The following is a 19,360-nucleotide window of genomic DNA, read 5'->3' on the forward strand; positions in this document are numbered from 1 at the left end:
ATTGACTACATTGTACCAAATTCCAGATTCCTTGGGTAAGGCAGGGTCCCTCTCAGCCATGCCTACCTGATCGGGCTGTTGGCATGACCTTGTGTATGCAGATCTGAGTTCCGTGGGAGAAGAGTTTTTTGCCCATACGGAGAATGAGCAAATAAACCTCTGCCATATGAAAGGCACCTGCTAGAAACCATTCTAGGTGGATCAGTTCCAAGCCAGGCAAGTGCAGACATGTGTAGGATTTCTTTTCCACCATCCATCATGTGCAGAAGGGCTTTAGAGAAGGGCGTTTGTTATTTTTAAAGCCAGCTTAACTTTAGGGAAGAATAATCAGCATTCTGAGGCTGCTTGGGAGTTATGCACCACTGCGCTCCGCGGGGCTTGTTTTTCAGCGCGCGCACCGGCTGCAAACTAGCCGGCACCTATCTGCACACGCAAAACGTGCAATGCCGGGGATCCTTCCACGCACCTTTTGCCCAGGACAGAATGCAACCCATTCTAAGTCTCCCCCGGTGCGCGCATGCAGCGCTTGCCTCTGCACCCCCCCGACGAGCATTCCCTGCCCCTTCAAGGTGCTTTGCGATTCCTGCCGCTCGCCCCCGCCATTAACTCTCGCCATGCCCCCCTCCCTCCCTCCCTCTGATTCCTAGCAGGCGCCCTTCCAGCAGCCCCCCCCCCCATCTTTTGCCCAGGCGTTGCGCTCACAGCGATGCTGCAGCCCCATCAGCAGCGTCACTGGGCTCTGCAGGTTCTCCCACCTTCGCGGTGCGCGCGTTCCATTTCCTTGCGAGCGTAGCCAATCGGCGCGCTGCGGGGGGAGCCCTGCCCTCCCCCTCATTGGCTGGCCACCTCCCCCTCCCTCCTTCTCTCGCCCTTCGCTCCTCAGGCGCCCCCCCTCCTCGCTCGCCCCGATTTGCATATTCATGAGGCGGGCGGGCGCGAGGGAGGGGCGGAAGCGGAAGCGTTGCGCGGAGACGGTTTCCGAGGAGCCGAGGGTATAAAGCGCCCGCCTGCGCCGCCCGCTTCGGAGCCCGCTGCCGCCTCCGCCCGGTCGCCGTGACAGAGCCCGACGCCCGGCCGACCCGCCCGCGACCCCGACCCCGGACCGTGACCGGACAGGACCCGGCCCCAGCGGAGCAGCCCGGCGCAGCAAGCAGCCCGCCCCTGCGAGGGGGAGCAGCCGGGCCCCGGCAGAGCAGCGCGCTCCGGCAGGAGCAGGTACCGGCCGCGGAGGGGAGGGCCGCGGGGGGGGGGAGGCGCGCGGTCCACACGACCCTTCTGACCCGCGACCCTGACACGCATCGGCACGTCGGAACGGGCCGCCGGGAGGGGTACGAGGTGTTCTTGCGGGAGGGATTGCGGAAGAGCGCGGTCCACACGGCCCTTCTGACCCGCGACCCTGACACGCACCTGCACGTCGGAATGGGCTCCCGGGAGGGGTACGAGGTGTTCTTGCGGGAGGGATTGCGGAAGAGCGCGGTCCACACGGCCCTTCTGACCCGCGACCCTGACACGCACCTGCACGTCGGAACGGGCTGCCGGGAGGGGTACGAGGTGTTCTTGCGGGAGGGATTGCGGAATAGCGCGGCCCCGGCAGAGCAGCGCGCTCCGGCAGGAGCAGGTACCGGCCGCGGAGGGGAGGGCCGCGGGCGGGAGGGGAGGCGCGCGGTCCACACGACCCTTCTGACCCGCGACCCTGACACGCACCTGCACGTCGGAACGGGCCACCAGGAGGGGTAGGAGGTGTTTGTGAGGGAGGGAGAGCACAGGCGCGCCGTCCAAAGGCCCTTCTGACCATAACACGCATCTGTGTGTAGGGGCAGGTGGTTTGGAGTGGGGAGTTTCCCCGAGGCAGGGATGGCAGTGGCACGCCATCCACATGACTCTTCTGTCCCGTGTCCCTGACACTCACCTGCACGTCGGAACAGACTGCCTGGGGTGGGGTGTTTCCTTGAGATGCACCATCCACACAACGCTTTTTTTCCCACGTCCCTGACACACCTGCACATGGGAGTGGTCCAGCTACAGCAGTCTTCTGTGTTGTTTGCCCCCCATAGCAGTCTTATAAGGTTTTACAGCTTTCCCTGCTGCTGAATGCCCCACCCTGAAACAGGTGGCATTTGGAGGTACAGTGCCTCTGCCCCTGGAGGTTTTACTCAGCTGTTGTAGGTAAAATTGCTGAAGAATACCAGAATATCAGGGGTAGAGTGATTCTGAACTTGTGGGTTCTGTGCAGAGGTAATCTAAACTCCTGAGAACAAATTTATTCAAGTATGTGCTTGGCTCCATTTTGAAAAAAAATAAAGCAATATTTAGGATTTGTTTTCGATGTGTATTCTAGCCTTGCAAGTTGCCTTGTGTTGATGGGGTTAGTGGTTAGAGTGTTGGGTCTGGGAGACCGGGTTCAAATCCCCACTCAACTGATGTATCTCTGTAACTTTGGGTCACTCACTACCTTCCCAACCCACCTCACAGGGATGCTGTGAGGATTAAATTGGGGAAAGGGATGCCACCTTGAGCTCTTTGGAGAAAAGGCGGGATATAAATGTAGTACGAAAATCTTGCCCGGTATTTTGTTTTCGATATTGGTCTGTCTGGTGGTTGTAGGGAACCCAGAAGCAAGGCCTAAGAGCAGCCAGCAGCAAAAAAATGTGCTCTTGGAATATGAAAACCAAACAAGTAGGTCCTGGAATTTGGTGTGAAGACACATGAGGCCACCACCTTGGTTGAAGCTAACCAGGTTTGGGTTTAGTCCATGGGTAGGCAAACTAAGGCCCAGGGGCCAGATCCTGTCGAATCACCTTCTAAATCCGGCCCACAGACGGTCTGGGAATCAGCGTGTTTTTACATGAGTAGAATGTGTCCTTTTATTTAAAATGCATCTCTGGGTTATTTGTGGGGCATAGAAATTCGTTTTCCCCCTCCCTCCAAAATGTAGTCCGGCCCCCCACAAGGTCTGAGGGACAGTGGACCAGCCACCTGCTGAAAAAGCTTGCTGACCCCTGGTTAGTCACTGGATGGGAGACATCCTAAGAACCACATTTATGTCACCTTGGGGAGAAAGTGGCATGTAAACATAAGGAATAAAAAGAATGAGTGAGAAGAGTTTTTGGGTGCCTTAATGTGGCTGACAGCTCCACAACCCCGTGTAGATTTACCAATCATTCCCTGCCACAAACCAGTTAATCTAAACGCTGCCTGATTTGTGGCTTTCTAAAATATATATCTTTCAGACCAGCAGAGCAATTCTGGGAACCAAGCCCACATCAGGGTGGGCTTAGGGATCAGAACTCCTTGAGAAATAGAGTGGTGGAGGAAGGGACCCAAAAGGAAACACACAAAGGAGTGTCTTAGGGGATTTGCCTTGAAAGAGGATTTCGTGGCTGGGGAGGGGGCATTTTTATGGAAAGGTGTGTGTATTTGAGTAGGGTGTGTGTGTGTATCTCTGAGTGGGAGTTGGAGGAATGCAGAGGCTGTTGTGTGACTGAGGGATTCTTGTTGTTGGAGGATTGTGACTTTGGTGTGTTACAGATCCTGTTGTGGCTGTAGAAACTGATACAGGAGGGACATGTTTTGTTGCAGCTGGGGCAGACGAAGGCGTCTGGTTGTGCTGCTGCAGTTGCACCACGGCGTTGCTTCTTTCTGCGCTCCTCCCAGCGGTCATTCCTCCTCTGGTCACTGCTGTGGCTGCACAACCTCTCTGTCTCTAGGCCCTGAGGTTGTCTGTAAGAGATTCCCACATGTCGGGGTTGATGTCGCTATCCTTTGTGTTTGGAGGCATCTTTGTAACGCAGAGTTGGTCTGCCAACACAGGGCAGAGGAAGCCTGGAGTGTGTACATTGACTTGGAAGCGAAAGATACAAGTAGGGGGTTGGACTAGATGAGCCTTGGGGTCCTTTCCAGCTCTGCAATTCTTTGAACAGCAGATTCAAGAGAGGGGCCCTAGCAAATGGGCTTCAGAAGAAGAAAGGCTGGAGTGTTGTTGGAGAGGAGGATAAGGCAGAAAGGGGGCAGGTGAGTTTGAGAGGCAGGGTTTGGGGACAAGGGAGAGAATTGGGTTTGGTAGGGGATGCAAGAAGACAGCCTGTGCAAAAGAGGGGAGACACATTTTTTGAACTATTCTTGAGATGTTCTTCAAGAGAGTTCAAAAAGGTGAGCAGAAAATCCCAGCGGTTGAGTGAGAAATAACTGCAGAAGCAAATAGTTTGTTGCGTGTCCAAGTGTGTTGGTTGATGGGAGGAAATAACGGGGGGTGGGAGGAGATCATAAGGCTGTCTGATAAGGTAAGAGAAGAGGAGAAGAGATCACATCTTGGGATCTGTGTGTGGAGCACGCAAGGGGTGAGAAAACCGACCCTAGAAAAATCAGGTGCTGAAGGGGCTGTAAGAGAACTTGAGAGAGAGAGAAGAGATTCTTCTCTTCAAGGTCAGGTTGAGGAGGCAGGATGGGTTAAGTGTGGGCAAAGGTCTTGGGGTTTGAGGCAAGGAGCTTCTTTCTAAAGCAGGATGTGCAACGGGGAGAAAAGGGAAGAAGCAAATAAATGTGTCAATCCTGGAAAAGAGAGTGAAATGAGGGAGCAACTTTGCTCCTTGTAGTGCTTGAGTCGGCAACTATCAGAACAGACTTCTAGGGCAGAATACAGGGTGGGAAAGAATCACAGAGAAGGTTGCAGTGACTTGTGGCAAAGGGGGAAGGGTTTGGGGTGCAAGAACAAGAGGGGTGCGGAAAGCCAGAGAAGTGGAAGGGGAGAAAAGTGTTGCAGGTAAAGAACTGCTGGTGTGTGGAGTGTCCTGTAGGTGACCAAACAGGGTGATTATAGGAGGAGGTAGCAAAGCATGAAAGAGGGATTTTTAGCTATTCTGAGAGGCATCTGTGTCCAGGGCGGCTGTTTACCAGCTCCACCTGGTACACAGGCTGAGACCCTACCTGCCCGCAGACTGTCTCGCCAGAGAGGTGCATGCTCTAGTTATCTCCCGCTTGGACTACTGCAATGCGCTCTACGTGGGGCTACCTTTGAAAGTGACCCAGAGACTGCTATTAATCCAGAATGCAGCAGCTAGACTGGTGACTGGCAGCTGGGACCACATAACACCGGTGTTGAAAGACCTACATTGGCTCCCAGTACGTTTCCAAGCACAATTCAAAGTGTTGGTGTTGACCTTTAAAGTCCTAAATGGACTCAGTCCTGTATACCTGAAGGAGCATCTCCACCCCCATCGTTCAGCCCGGACACTGAGGTCCAGCTCCAAGGGCCTTCTGGTGGTTCCCTCATTGGCGTTCTTGGTAGTGGTACCCACCCTGTGGAACACCCTTCAGATGTGAAGGAAATAAGCAGCTATCCTATCTTTAAAAGACATCTGAAGGCAGCCCTGTTTAGGGAAGTTTTTAATATTTAATGCTGTATTGTTTTTAACACTCGATTGGGAGCCGCCCAGAGTGGCTGGGGAAACTCAGCCAGATGGGCGGGGTATAAATAATAAATTATTATTATAATTATTATTATATTTATTATGATGATTATTATTATATCTACTGGGGGAGACTTGGAGGGCAGCTTTTGGTATGCATTAGCTTTATGTGGAGATTTGGCTTGTGGGTCATTAAATCATAGAATTGTAGAGTTGGAAGGGACCACGAGGGTCATCTAGTCCAGCCCCCTGCACTGCGAGAATCCTTTGCCCGACGTGGGGCTCAAACCCACAACCCTGAGATTAAGAGTCTCATGCTGTACCAGCTGAGCTGTTCCAGATGTAGCCTAATGGGCCAGCCCCACTGTAGCTGTTGCACCCAGAATAGGTATTGGGTTTTCCCTTTCGGTGTTGGGGACCTTCCCTGCGTGACAAAGTTTTGTTGGGGTTGGGCAGGTCTGGTAGGAGGGAGCAGAAGCTTAAACTGGGTGTCATCTATAAACCCAGCAATCAATCCTATTTTGTGTCACTTTGCCTGTAATGCAAATGGTCAATTCATTTTGCTGATCAGGTAAAGTGCTTCAGTTTGCATATTTGTGGTTTCACCCCAACGGGGGTGAAATTCTTTGCCCCCGTATTATAAATATGCAGCAGTAGCCTGTGTAAAGTTATGTTACAGGTGCAAACACAGTTAACTGCATAGGACTTCTGAAAGCAGGCATTCCAGACCTAAAAATGCAAAAGTAATTTTTGTGTGTGTGTGTCAAAGATCTCTCAGATATTGTTTGGAATGTTGTTCCCGAAGCCACATGAAATATATTGAGTTATTTAGGCATGGCTGAAGTGTATTTAAAGAGAAATTTCTTCTCGGTGTTGGGGGGGGGGAGGCATGGTTGACCTTGAGGCTGCTCCTGGAAAAATGCAATTTGTTTTCTTGATAACTATCTCCACAGTCCATAACGCTTTAACTGCATGTTATCCTTACATCAGATCCTTCACCCGTTATTTTCGTTGGTGTTGTCAGTGATTCCAGCTTTAGAGGAACTAAAAGGAGCGAATCTGGTGGTGCACGTGAATTGAGAGGCTGATTAGCTAGCTTGCCTGTTAAGAGGAGCAGGAAGATCTGCAAAGAAGCTCGGCAGCAATGCTTGGCTCTTGTGCGTACTGTGTTGACTGATACCCAAACTGAGGGTTTGGTCTACAAAGGTATGTGGATGCCGACTTGCAAACTGTCCGTTACCTAGAGTTGTAGCGCTAATGGTGTTATCCCTTTACTGCCATTTAACTTCTGAAAATGTATACATTTAAAATGGCTTGCACGGCACTCTGCTCTGGCATAATTATCTGTCTGATTATGATCTGTATCGCATTGCACTGCCTGGCTTAAGCACTGCTGGTAACATTTGCTGAAAATCAGCCGCATCTTCTGCTGCTTGCTTTCGGCGCAAGTGGGCGGATATTGGCTTGGCTTTGAAACAGAAGGGTGAGTGTATCTCTAAACAGTCTGATAACTGAGAGGCGGGGGAGATTCGTAAGCTGTCATACTTGCTTCACAGCATTCGGTTAGTGTGTTTATATGTGCACTCTGCTCTGCCCGGTACATATTATTCTGCCCACAGTTGCTTCATAGACCAAGATAGCCTTGCTGGTGAGAACTGTAGCAAAATCGCAAGCCTTTGGTCTAAGAGTCCGTGCTTTTTCGTGTGAGGCTGCACAATTGGGGCACTATGCCTTTAAATGAATAGCTCGTTTGTAATGAACACTTCAGAACCAATCTTCCTTCAGGAACGGGCTCGGAACTCCAAAGGGAAAATTGTACAGTTTATGGTTTCTGAGCAATCTTGTTCTTTACAACAAAGAGTGAAGTATTTCGAGCTTCATTTATGCTATTCAGGGCTACTTTTTACTGGGGCCGCTGCCAAAAAGATGACAAACGCTGATGCCGAAATGCAGGCACTTAAAGGTAGCAGCAGCAGCAGCAGCAGCTGTTGTCTTGGAAATAAACATTAGGCTGGGGCTTTCAGGAGCACAGTTTTCATCTAGTGGGCATTTGGTTGTTTTTCTCAAGCAGTCGTTCCAGGGACATGGCTTGAGAGAGGCTCCGGCAGTTGGGGAAAAGGCTGATAAGTCAGGCAGGGATGCAAATACATAGATGCTTTGGTTTGCACGTTCAGAAAAATGAGACCGAATTCTGAGATGATAGAATACATGGTATGATTTGAGATTGCCAGGGATGAGGGATCGGTTTTGAATGCTGCTGCAGCACATTAACAAAATATAAAAATCGGGGAGCAACTGAGGATAATTTCTCTGTTATCTGCATGGTAGTTTTCTACTTAAGGGAGCTTTTTATGTGCAGTAATTCTTAAAAATGGGGTTTGCATGCACACCCCCGCACTTGCATCCTGAAGTGGTACATTCCAACTCACAAATTTACCATCTCATTCTGCTGCAAGTGTTGGCCGGGTCTGACACTGTCAGGTCACTGGTCTCTCTAGCCCCCTTTTAACAGCTGGTTGTCAACATCTCTTTTCAATCTCGGGCCGGGGTCTTTCCCCCCCGCTTTGCTACCTGAGATTCTTTCACTGGGGGTGTCAGTGACTGAATCTGAAATCTTATGCAATGCAGGGCGTTAGTTCTGCCGCGACGGGCACACTCCAAATATTGCATTTGCACTCGACATTTCTTTCAGAGAGTTCATCTGGCATTGTAGCTTAATATAATATTGCCCCAGCTGTACAACTCCCTTCTTGCAAACTCAGGGGAAGGTTACATCATAGTTTTTCAGCTGTTGCTTACACAGTGAAGGAGCCTGAAACCAGGCATAAAACCTAGCTTATATAGACTGCTGCTGTTGTGCATGCTTCACAATTCAGACTACTTATTCATGCAGAAGAGGCAGCAGGAACGAATAATCCTGTGTTTCTGCAAGTGTTTTTACTTGGCTTTGTTCACCACGTGGCTCTTTCACCGTGTTGTTCGCTCTCTGATTTGAGTGCATTGTGTTTGGATTTATTCATACGTCAGGCTTCAAGAAGATTGCGGAGGTTTAGCACTTTTTTCTGTTTTAGCTGATTTATTACATAGCCTCCATTTTTATATAATTTCAGAGGGTAACTTAACGCAGCTCGGCCCTTTACAGGGTAGTTCAGGGACTGTTCCTTAAAAATGCAGATTTCACCAACTCCCTGAGACAAATGGTTCTACGGGTGAATTACTTTCTCTCCTTGCCTAATTAGCTTTGGCTTTAGAACATAAAATGGTGCAAAGCCAGAGTGGCGAGTATTCATAGTTTGAACCATCCCGTGTGAAGGGAGCAAGGTGAGGAGTTTATAGCAGCTTCTAGAGTTCATGTTCACTTTCCAAGGATTTGGGGCTATGATTACCAGCGAAGAGTACTTAAAGATCTCTTTATGGAGACTACTTTAACGTAAGCTCTGCTAGGAATTTTGCAAATGCCAGGATAAAAGCTTAAGTTGTTAAAGCCCAATGTAGTTGGAGACGCTGGCACTATTTATACCTCATATGTGCTCGGCCTCCCTTTTAAATTAAGCAGTTCCCCTTTTGCATATTAAGATACTCAGATGCTTAGCCAAGCTCCCTTTCGCGGCCCTTTTTTCATCAGACCTGTCTTGCAGAGTGATCCTTCTTGACTTCTTACACCCTGCATTCCATCCACTTGGCTGGCTGAAGGACTGAAGTTCACCCCAAGGTCTGGGGCCATTGCCAAGGTCTTGGAAAAAAGATGTTTGTTTATCCTAGGAGAAGATGTCATTGGCTTGGCAGCTCACAGGCATCGCCCTGCCAAGCTTGATTGTGGACTTTGATTGACTGCATAACATGGCCTTTTTTGTGCTTTTACTGGCCCCGTGCTTGGCTTTTAAACTTGCAGATGGAAACAGGGGGGAAAGCATCTCATGTAGCTAATCTTCATTTGCCCTAAACGTAGCCAGCTTCTGATGTGTGGCATTGTGTGAACAATCTACTAGATGTGATCACATTGGTGTATTTGACCAGTCTTGTTTCTGCTACTTGGCATAACTGTAACTCTAATGCAAGAGTCTGAATCGTGTCCATGCTTGACACTACCAGTTGTCAGCATGGGGAAGAGCCATAGCTTATGCTCTGCATGCAAAAGGTCCCAAGTTCACTCCCTGGTGCCTCCATGTAGGGCTGGACTCCTGCCTGAAACCCTGGAGGGCTGCTGCCAGTCCATGTTGACAATATTAATCTATATGGACCAGTGATCTGACTTGGTATAAAGTAGGGTTTTTGTTTTGTTTCTTCTATGATGCGCTCTCTGCATACCCACTGGGCGTGATCCTGTGTTGCACCAGCAGGTGTCTGCTTCCGCAAAGGGACTTCTTCAAAACCTACATCTCTCTTTGGCCTCCTAGTTCTGCTCCGAAGGCTAGCAGAACTTTTGGAGCACGGGGACTGGAGGGGGAAGAAGAGGGACCGAAAGCCCCATTGCATATGTGGGTTTCCGTTTCACAAGCAAATAGTCATAACCGGCTATTACCTATTATTTTTATTTCTCACTTGGGCTGGGTCTACACTGATCTATAAAAACGCTGTTAAAGGCCATGAAAAAAGTTATATATCTCTCAATGCAATTTCCCATTGCTGACAGGTCACTACTCTGCAGCGCCCTCTGGTGTCACAATTTTATAACGTATTTTTGACGTTATAGCCGACCAGTGTAGACCCGCCCTTCGTCAACCATTGTTTCCCTCCTGTGTTTCAGATTTAATGTCTCCCCTCCATCTGCTTCATGTAGCCTTTCATTTGTATGATATCCTGACTCAACAATCCAGGTTCCTTGTCCAAGGTGCCACAATACTTGCATTTGCTGCTACAGACTGCTGTGGCTACAGTTCTTTAAAGTACAGTGAGTTAAGTTATACTGAAACTAGCTTTTAACTTTGACAGCTCACAAAACACTAATTTTGCATGCAAGTATGGTTAGAATCTCTGACATGCTGTAATCAAGCCTTGATCTTGGACAAGTGTTATTTATATGGTGCATATATAAAATACCTGGTTTTAACCAACACTTTGTGTTTAGATATGCTATATCAGGCACACACTAAAAAGCTAACATTTGAAGAAGCCCTTAGAAGTGCAGTGTTCAATAATTTTAAAATACATTTTAATGACTTTAAAAATAATTCAGTGTATGTATGTATCTCTTTTTTACATATAAGTTGCTATTTAAAAAAAAAACAAACCAAATGTGGTATTTCACTATAATAATTGTAAACGGTTAACAATTACAATTTTTAATCTACGGTATTTTATATGAATGCATTCCAAAGTTCATTATACTTGTCCATGCAAAGTCTGTCTATAAGCAATCCACTAGTCAGGTCTTCAACACATTGAATAAACAGAGTTGTATATTTATCTTTCCAATGCAGCAATACCAGTCTTTTGGCCAGATTAAGGGTACAGAGAATCCATTGTCCATTTCTCAAAATCCATGTAGTAGGTGCATGGTTCAAAAGAATATTGTCGTATGAAAAATTTAGCCTTTTTCACACAGTTATACTTACATTAACCCATTATTTTCTCCCAAAACTTAGTAAGTGTAAGGCATTGTTAGAAACATGTGTTTTAAAGAAGCATTATGCTTATTACATAATGCTCTTATTACATAGTCCTACAAAATGCTGTTTTAGATAGTTCTTTTCTATGTAAACATAGTGTCCAATAAATTCTAAATATTATTTTCTGTTGTATAACTCAGGTCCACTGACAGCCTTGCTATAGAAGTTAAAACACTACCGTTGTCCAGGCAACATAGGAACCTCCAATTCTTTATTCCATTCATTTCTTAACATCTGCATCTCAAATTGATTTATTGATAACAAATATAAACAAAAGGTAATCACTTTTTTAAAAAAAAGTATTTAGCCACTTGTTCTAGTATCTCAAGCATCTCAGAAACTGAAATAGAATGTTGTTAATAGAATGTTGTAGCTGCAAATATTGCCATTGGGTTACATCCAATAGCTGATGTTTATCTCTTAATGCCACGTATGTTAAAAATCCATCTTTCGATTTAACAATAATTTCCTGTATGTCTGCATATATGAATTGGGAAATATTCCAAATTTCTTAGGTGCATGTTAAGCACCTTCCAGCCCCCCGCAATTTCTTATGGTTTGGCAGGACTTGCCCTTGTTCTGGGTCTAAATTCAAGCAAATCAATAGACGAAAGGGGTCACAGGGAGGCTTCATTGATCTGTGATGTATTTTGAAGTGCACAAGGGAAGGCTCAAAGGGGAAGCAAATACGTAGAAAAAGTTTAGAGTTCTTCTCTTGCATGCATGCTCGCTTTGAATGCATAGGGCATCCATGAGAACTGTCGTCAAAGCATTTGCTTGCAGTCCCTCCCAGCAGAAGCCCTGCATAAATCTGATGTCGATCACTTGGCTGTTCCCTGAAAGCTGCTTCCATTAACATTATGATGTCATGGAACTTTAGAATCCTAATGTTTTCTGTTACGGGAGTCATCAGAAGCTAAAAGCATCCCTGCTCGAACTTCAGGCAAGCCATCGTTGGTAGGGCTCTTTGGGATGAGGATGGTAATGGTTCTGGCAAGTACAGTTCCATTCTGCTAGTTCGTTAACCTGACTCTTGGTTGCACTATAGAGATGGGCTGTTGTGGACTGCTTGTTGGAAGGAAGCAGAGCTTCCCGGCCACAATAAGCTAACCTGCTGCAAGGTTCTGGTCACTGAAACTTTTCAAGCCATGGGGCAATTTGCCTAGTCCTGCCCTGTTTCAGTTCAATCACAGCTGCAGTGTGTAGCCTCATCTTTTGGAAGCTGTCAGATGTATTTTGCAAGCCAGGCTGATTAGATTGGAGCTGGCCTAATTGCATTCCCCTTGGATCACTTGTCTCCTTGCATATACTCCTGCCCACATCATATGCTACAAGGCTTCACATATTTGAAATTCCATCTTGCTTCTTCAAGAAAATCCAGGGAGTAAACAAGATGTTACATTCAGTCATGGCCAGGCGGCCAGGATCACCGTTCCAGAAAATGTTCTGATGACAACACCCCACATCCCCTGACACATAGATTAGTGCTATGCAGGCAGCAGTGTTAAAAACTCAGATATATAAGCTAGGTGCCCAATAGCTCCTTAAACCAAGGTTTCAGTCGCCAAAATGGAATGTCTTGTTGACATTTTTGGGCAAGACGTGTTATTTTTTAAAATGATGGACTGACTGAGAATGAGTCTCAGTTAAACATCTGGCTAGTTCGGATGACAACCTTGAGCTCACCTTAAGAGCTTTGAGAACTGAAAGAAGAAAAGTCACTTGATCTAGGGACAGGTCACACATATGCCTATGCTAACCCGTTTTTTGTTAATGGTGACTGCTCCTTCTCAGGCTGCGCAGAAAAAGCATTTTGGTTCCAGAAATCCATTCCAAAGGTGTAGATAAAATGTAACAGAGAATTTTACAGGATGTGGTTGGTACTGGTGTGTGAAAACAGCCGGGGTATGATCCCCAGGCGTGCACCTCCAGATGGTGGAGATGTCAGGCGCCATCCTGACACCAGGCATCTTCACTTGGTTGCAAGTGGTCAAACGCCAGGTGCAAAATGCGCCTGGCGCCTGGCTAATTTCAAACACTGGAGTCAGCCACTGGTGGGTATATTTTTTGTGATATCTTTGTGGTGTTTCTATAGCAGTTTAAATGTGAGCATCAGTCTAATCGTATTTCTAGGGACGCGGGTGGCGCTGTGGTCTAAACCACAGAGCCTAGGGCTTGCCGATCGGAAGGTCAGCAGTTTGAATCCCCGCGATGGGGTGAGCTCCCATCATTCTGTCCTTGGACCTGCCCACCCAGCAGTTCAAAAGCACATCAAGTGCAAGTAGATAAATAGGTACCGCTCCTGCAGGGAGGTAAACGGCGTTTCCGTGCGCTGCTCTAGTTCGCCAGAAGCGGCTTAGTCATTCTGGCCACATGACCCGGAAGCTGTCTGTGGACAAACGCCGGCTCCCTCGGCCTATAGAGCGAGATGAGCACGCAACCCCAGAGTCGTCCGTGACTGGACCTGTCAGGGGTACCGTTACCTAATCGTATTTACAGGTGTGAGGAATTCTCAGTGAAGTATTTAAGCTTCAGCAAGTGAAGCATGGCAAATAATTTTGGAAAGTGTGGAGCTTGGTTGTACTAATTCTCCAGCTAACCAGCTGGTGTAGCTTTTTTAAAATAGCATAGTGATCGCACAAACACTTCTTAATTGTTGGGAAAGATTTCAAATGAGTTCCAAACTAGACGTGACTTCAAAGTTGCGTTAAGTGTGCCAGTTTTTGTTTTGTTTTTAATGTGAATAGAAGGCACAGAAGATGTTGGTCTTTTGTATCTCAGCATACCTCTGAAAGTGACACACTTTGGAAATAATTCCCACACTGAAATCTAGTTTGACCCTTACAGTTACCACAAAGCCAGAGTATGTGGAATTTGCGTAATTGGTAGAATGTTAGCAACGGGGAGTTTTCATGAAAATCCTATGTTGTGAACCCCATTTTTAAAATTGTTAGTAACACACTATTGTGCAAGTTATTCCCAATGGCCCGTACCTATAATCCCCATTGGAAATAAGTTTAATAGAACACAGATAGCTTTCTAAAAATAAGCAAAGATTCACCTTTACTAGGTTTGTCTATATGGACTGGTTTTGTTAAAGGAAATGTATCAATAAGCTGTTGCCACTTTGGTCCCAGCGAATACAGTGGTACCTTGGTTTAAGAACAGCCCTGTTTACAAACTATTCGGTTTACGAACTTTGCAAATCCGGAAGTAGTTTCCCGGTTTGCAAACTTTACCTTGGTCTCAGAACGGAAGCTGAACGGTGGAAGGGCACTGGTGGTGGGAGGCCTCATTAGGGAAAGCGCACCTCGGTTTAAAAACGGTTTCAGTTGAAGAACGGACTTCCAGAACGGATTAAGTTCGTAAACCGAGTTACCACTGTAAACGTGTACTCGTGTGCCGTTGGTCTAACCTATTGGCTCCTCCATGTTATAACTATCTCTCTGTGGAAGGTCTAGCTTGTGTGAGAAAGATTTAAATCTAGCTCTTCCCTTTGGTATGCTAGTCTTCTGCATGCAGGGAGATGCTTTTCTAGGTGGAAGAAAAATCACAGCATGCTGTTTCCCCACCCATAGGCTGAAACGTCAGAGGAGGGCTTTACCGTATGTTTTTGTTGAGCATGTAGGCTGGAAAACAAAACACCTCAATTTCCCATAATATACCGGTAGGTCTCAGATTTAGGGAGGAAACCTTGTAAAAGCGATGACGATTAGCTTTTCACGTACTGATGCTAATTAAAACCTTAATGTCAACAGTGTGCTTGGCACTGTTCAGAACTTGAGTGGTGGGGCCTCTGCCAAGAGGAATTGTGGTGTACAATCAGGCAAGCTACCTTGTTCCATAATTTGCACCAATTCTAATCTTAGATCATATTCTTTGGAGACGATCGGGCTCTCTGGTGATTAAAACTTCTAGTCAACAAGCCTCAGCGGTTAAACCCTTGAACAGAATCCAGCATCTCTGGATACTGTGAAGCCAGCCTTTGCTTTTGGGGGGGAACCCGAGCGATCTCTGTCGAAATTGAGGGTGTACTGCACTTATCCTCAGGTTATGGCTTCCGGATTTAGTTGCAATTTAAATCCTCGCATGGTTATGTCATTGTAGTTGCTTGCTTTGTAATTAGCATGCGATAATGACTTACCTGGAGGCATATAAACTTACATACTATTATGTATGCTTAAAGGCCCGCAGACCAAAAAAAAGTGTTTAATTATTCCAAATTGGAGCTTGAGCTTTCCTCACACCTTCAAGTGCTAGTTATGTACATTTCTCCCCAGGTTGCCTTCCCCGCTCAGGCTGCTTCCTCTGGCCTGATCTTTTGCCCTAACTACTGTGTAATGTTCTCTGTTCCAAATATAATTTTCCTGGGCTTCCTGCTGTCTTCTACGCTCCTTGACTTGCCCCTCTGTGGTCCAAATACTGCTACTCCCTCGGACGTGAAGGTAACTTGACCGATCATCATTGATAGATGCCTCACTCTCATTGCCGTAGATTTAAGGCAGTTTTGTATTTAAACACTTAGCTGGTAGTCCTAGGTGACATGGAAGTCCATGCGGTTGAGTATAGCTGGAGAAAGGCCTTCATTGCACCCAGGAACAGCGTGCAATTGTCTTTAATAATATTTAATAATAATAATAATAATGTTCCAACTTGACCTTTGGGGAGTTTTCTGAGTAAGAGCAGCTCATGCGCTAAAGATTGCCAGCTGACACTGTCAGCAAATGGATATTAAGCGTTCCATTACTGACAGCTAAAAGCATGTTAGAGATCTATGCTCTGGGCTGGCTCTCAAGGTTTAAAAATGTGTTATGGGGGAGGAAGACCAATATAATAAGGTTGGTGTAGAAGTAATGTTTTAAAACTCCAAATGCAGGATGTTCGATTCCCTAGCTACATAGAGAATGTGAGGAAGAAAAGACACGCAGTTTGAAGCCTCAAAGTGCTTGTGCTAGCCAAAGGCTTCTAGACATAAATTTGGCTTGCACATTTCAGATATTGGGATCCACAAATTTGTTTCGTTGTGGAAGGTGTCCTTCCCTGTGTGGTGAACAGGATGAGTCCCTTGCTTCCTGCCTCAAATCTAGGATCCTCAGAACCTCATCTCACACTGCACTTTGGGATAGTAGCTGCAAATGTGCCTCCAAAGTTCAGTGTGAACTCCAAGAAGGACCACCCCAGATCATCCTTTGTGTAGTTTGGTTCATACCATTTGATGGCAAGCTCCATGTACTCCTGGTTGTAGCGTTAAAGTATTAAAAGTTTCTTTGACGTGGTGATCAGTATCAAATTGTACTGATTTTTCAGTAGGGGTGAGAAGTGAAGCATTTTGCTGGAGTCTCCTTTAACTTGTCTGCCTTTGTTTAAAGGGGAACAGTAATGTTTTTGTAGCCGAATATGACACTCGTGTTTTGCTGACCCTGCATATTTTCCCTCTTCAGCTGGCCAGCCTTCTGTTGCACGCACTGCTGGCTCATTAAACGAAAAACAGAAAAGCCCAGTGACTTCAAAACAAGTCCATTATCAAGTGCCAAATAACTGGAGGGGAGGGGCGAATTTAAAGACAAACCTCATGAAGATGGTCTGTGCACTTAATTTCTCCCATTCTTGCCTTTGGTTTTATCTGATCGCTGTGCCCTGGCCAGCTTCCAGTATGCTGTGGTTCAGTCACTCGGTGCTGTGTTCCAGAACTGTGAAGCTGACCACCCTGGCAGTTAATTTCCTGAAAACTCTGATCTTTTTTGCAGTAGTGTGTTTTTCGCACAAAAGCTGCATTCGCTGCTGTAGAAGATGCTCCTCTGATACCCGATAGGAATTTGACATTAAATGTTGTTGAGGGAGGAGCTGGGAGCATATGCGTAAAATAAATTCCACTACTTGCTTTTCATCAGCATCTTCCATTTCTTGTTGGGACACAAAGACAAGTGGCACAGCGTCTAACTGCAAAGCTGTCGCTGGCCGCTGTGCTCTGTGAATGAGGGTGGGGCATTTTTTTACCCCCGCGTTTATACAGTGGTACCTCTGGATGCAAAGGGGATCCGTTCCAGAGCCCTGTTCGCATCTTGAAGAGAATGCAAACCGCGTCTGCGTGTGCGCAGGTTGCAATTTGCCACTTCTGCGCATACGCGTGACGTCATATTGAGCGTCTGTGTATGCGGCGAAACCAGGAGGTAACGCGTTCTGTTACTTCTGGGTCACCGCGGAGCGCAACCTGAAAACACTCAATGTGAAGCAACTTTAACCCAAGGTATGACTGTATAGTGCAGGCCCTATATGGCTGGCATTGGCCCAAGCTGTTTGTAATTCTGGACATGTCCATCAAGGCAGTGTTGGGACTTGGACCTCTTTGAGCCCAGGAGCCCCGCAGACCTGGGGACAGTCTGAGCTGTGTCCAGGGGATGTGAGAGCCTCTGTATTCATTGCTTGCCCTTGTTTCCCCCCTCTTCTGATAGTGAGTGGGAGATGGCAAAAGTAACTCTGTGAATCTTGAAGTAGCAGAACGTCAACACCCAACTGTCTTGGAGACGTGGAAGCTGACATTCTCATTGACCCCGGTAGCAGCAGTGGCCTTCATGCCATCAGAAACCTTCTCTAGCAAGTGCTCCTTCCCTGTGTCTTTACAGTGTAAAGAAATGTGATGATTGATTGATTGAATGCCATACTCACTTTTCAGGAAGGCATGATATATTTTCTCTATTGGCTTATGTTTACTAGTAAAGGGATAGCTGTGTGTGGCTTGGATGCTGGCTGGGGTGGTCCCAGATGAATGACTCAGAAGTCTGTGTTGTTTCTCTTTGCCTGGTCTGTAGACAAACAGCCTCTTTTTGTGATTTAACATCCTAGTTGTTCAGGCAATTTCTACTTAAGCACCAGCTTTGTAATAGCTACAGCTCTATTCTGGAGCAGGCGCATGTCTCCCTCGGAAGAAAGTGTGTCCTGGAAGAGGAAGCCACACTTGGTTCTCTCCTGCCCCCCACCTCTGTGTGAAATAAAACAGTGGGGATATAGAAGGATGCTGGAGTCCCTGTTCTGAGTTTCTTTTATCCTCTGATTTGGGCAGATCTTAGAGCTTGTGACTTATAGCTGGAAAGCTCAATGATCACCATGCTAATTTTTATGTCGGCAAATGAAACTGGAGACAGCTGCTTTGTGCGCATAATTTGATGCGCATAAGGAGCTCTAGTTATCCTGGAGTCCTCTTAGGGCCATGGTGTAATGGGTGAGGACACAACAGAGGGGCTCAGCCCGCTTCTTGCAGGACAAGGCTGCAGAAATTGTATTCCTAAAGTGCCTCTAGGCTTAGGGCTGTTCAGTATCAGGACAGATTTGCCTGTCTGCTTGCAGACTTGCAACTTATAATGATCAGGGTGGCAGTGAGGACACAGGAGGAGGAGGAATATTGTGTTTAAAAAAAGGTGTGGGGGTGATTTAGGGTGGTGGGTTTGACCCATGAACCCTGTACATGTAGACAGCTGAAAAACAGATGTACCTGTTTTTAAGATTACCAATATTTAGTTAAGAACACAAGAAGAGCCTGCTGGATGAGGGCAAAGGGCTATTCGCATCTTGTGACCAATGAGGATTCACCAGAGTGCCTTATTTAAGTGTGTTCATTGTATTTAAACAAGCAAGTATGCACAAGTGCTCAGCATCTAAGGCACTCCTTTCCTGGAAAGTTCATTAAAACTTCCAAAGACACTGTGAGACCATCTGGTTAAACGGAGACTAAACAAATGGGTGTAAATTTTGTAAAATAGATTTCCTTCCCCTGCCTGTTTTAACTGCTGCACATCCTTACTTTTCTGGATTCAAAACACAGACTTAAATAGTTTCCTATTATTTCTTGGCCATGGTATTTAAGCTGTTAGTTTAAAACTAGTGTTAAATTTGGTCTGCTGGTCTAAATAATTCTGAGTTGTTGTTTCCTCCCGCAAGTGGTCTGGGTTACTTCTCTAACACCTTAGAATGCTGTCCTACTCTAGCGTAGTCATATTTAATTCGCAGAGCAGAAACATTGTATAACAGGGTTTGGCCCAAATTATTCATAGCAAGAGCCATGCAGAAATACGTTGTAAATTGTTGTTGGCATTTGTTTATCTTGAGAGGCAATGGAGTGCGCCTCCAGGGGTGAAATCAAACTGCAGGAGAATCACAGTGCCTGCTGTAGCTGCAGAGACCAGTAACGTGTGATGCCAGATAGCTTGCAAACCTCTTTTGGAAGCACTGATGTCAGGCTTCTGATGGCTGAGCTGTTGATCTGAACTTGGTGTTTCAACGCGGTTGCTTCATTTTCACTTCTGTTTGTAAAAAAAGAAAGAAAACAGAAAACAAAACGCAGCTTAAGCA

The 19,360-nt window shown here is 46.5% G+C and overlaps 1 protein-coding gene across 12 annotated transcripts in view; it reads left to right on the forward strand.

Moving 5' to 3' along the window:
* Positions 1 to 19,360, forward strand: part of SLC45A4 (solute carrier family 45 member 4) — a 132,372-nt gene that overhangs the window by 43,067 nt on the left and 69,945 nt on the right. For 2 of the 12 annotated variants that reach the window (XM_083516696.1, XM_083516700.1), the window contains exon 1: positions 1,029 to 1,215. The exons of 5 other annotated variants lie outside the window; for them this stretch is intronic. The gene's annotated coding sequence lies outside the window, so the exon portion shown is untranslated. Of the gene's footprint in view, positions 1 to 1,028; positions 1,216 to 1,573; positions 1,619 to 6,590; positions 6,612 to 11,924; positions 12,008 to 19,360 lie in introns of those variants that run through there. 5 more of the 12 variants (XM_083516697.1, XM_083516691.1, XM_083516693.1 and 2 more) reach the window with 5 other exon arrangements.

This window comes from Podarcis liolepis (assembly GCF_965112155.1).
Source record: "Podarcis liolepis genome assembly, chromosome: 8".
NCBI lineage: Eukaryota > Metazoa > Chordata > Lepidosauria > Squamata > Lacertidae > Podarcis > Podarcis liolepis.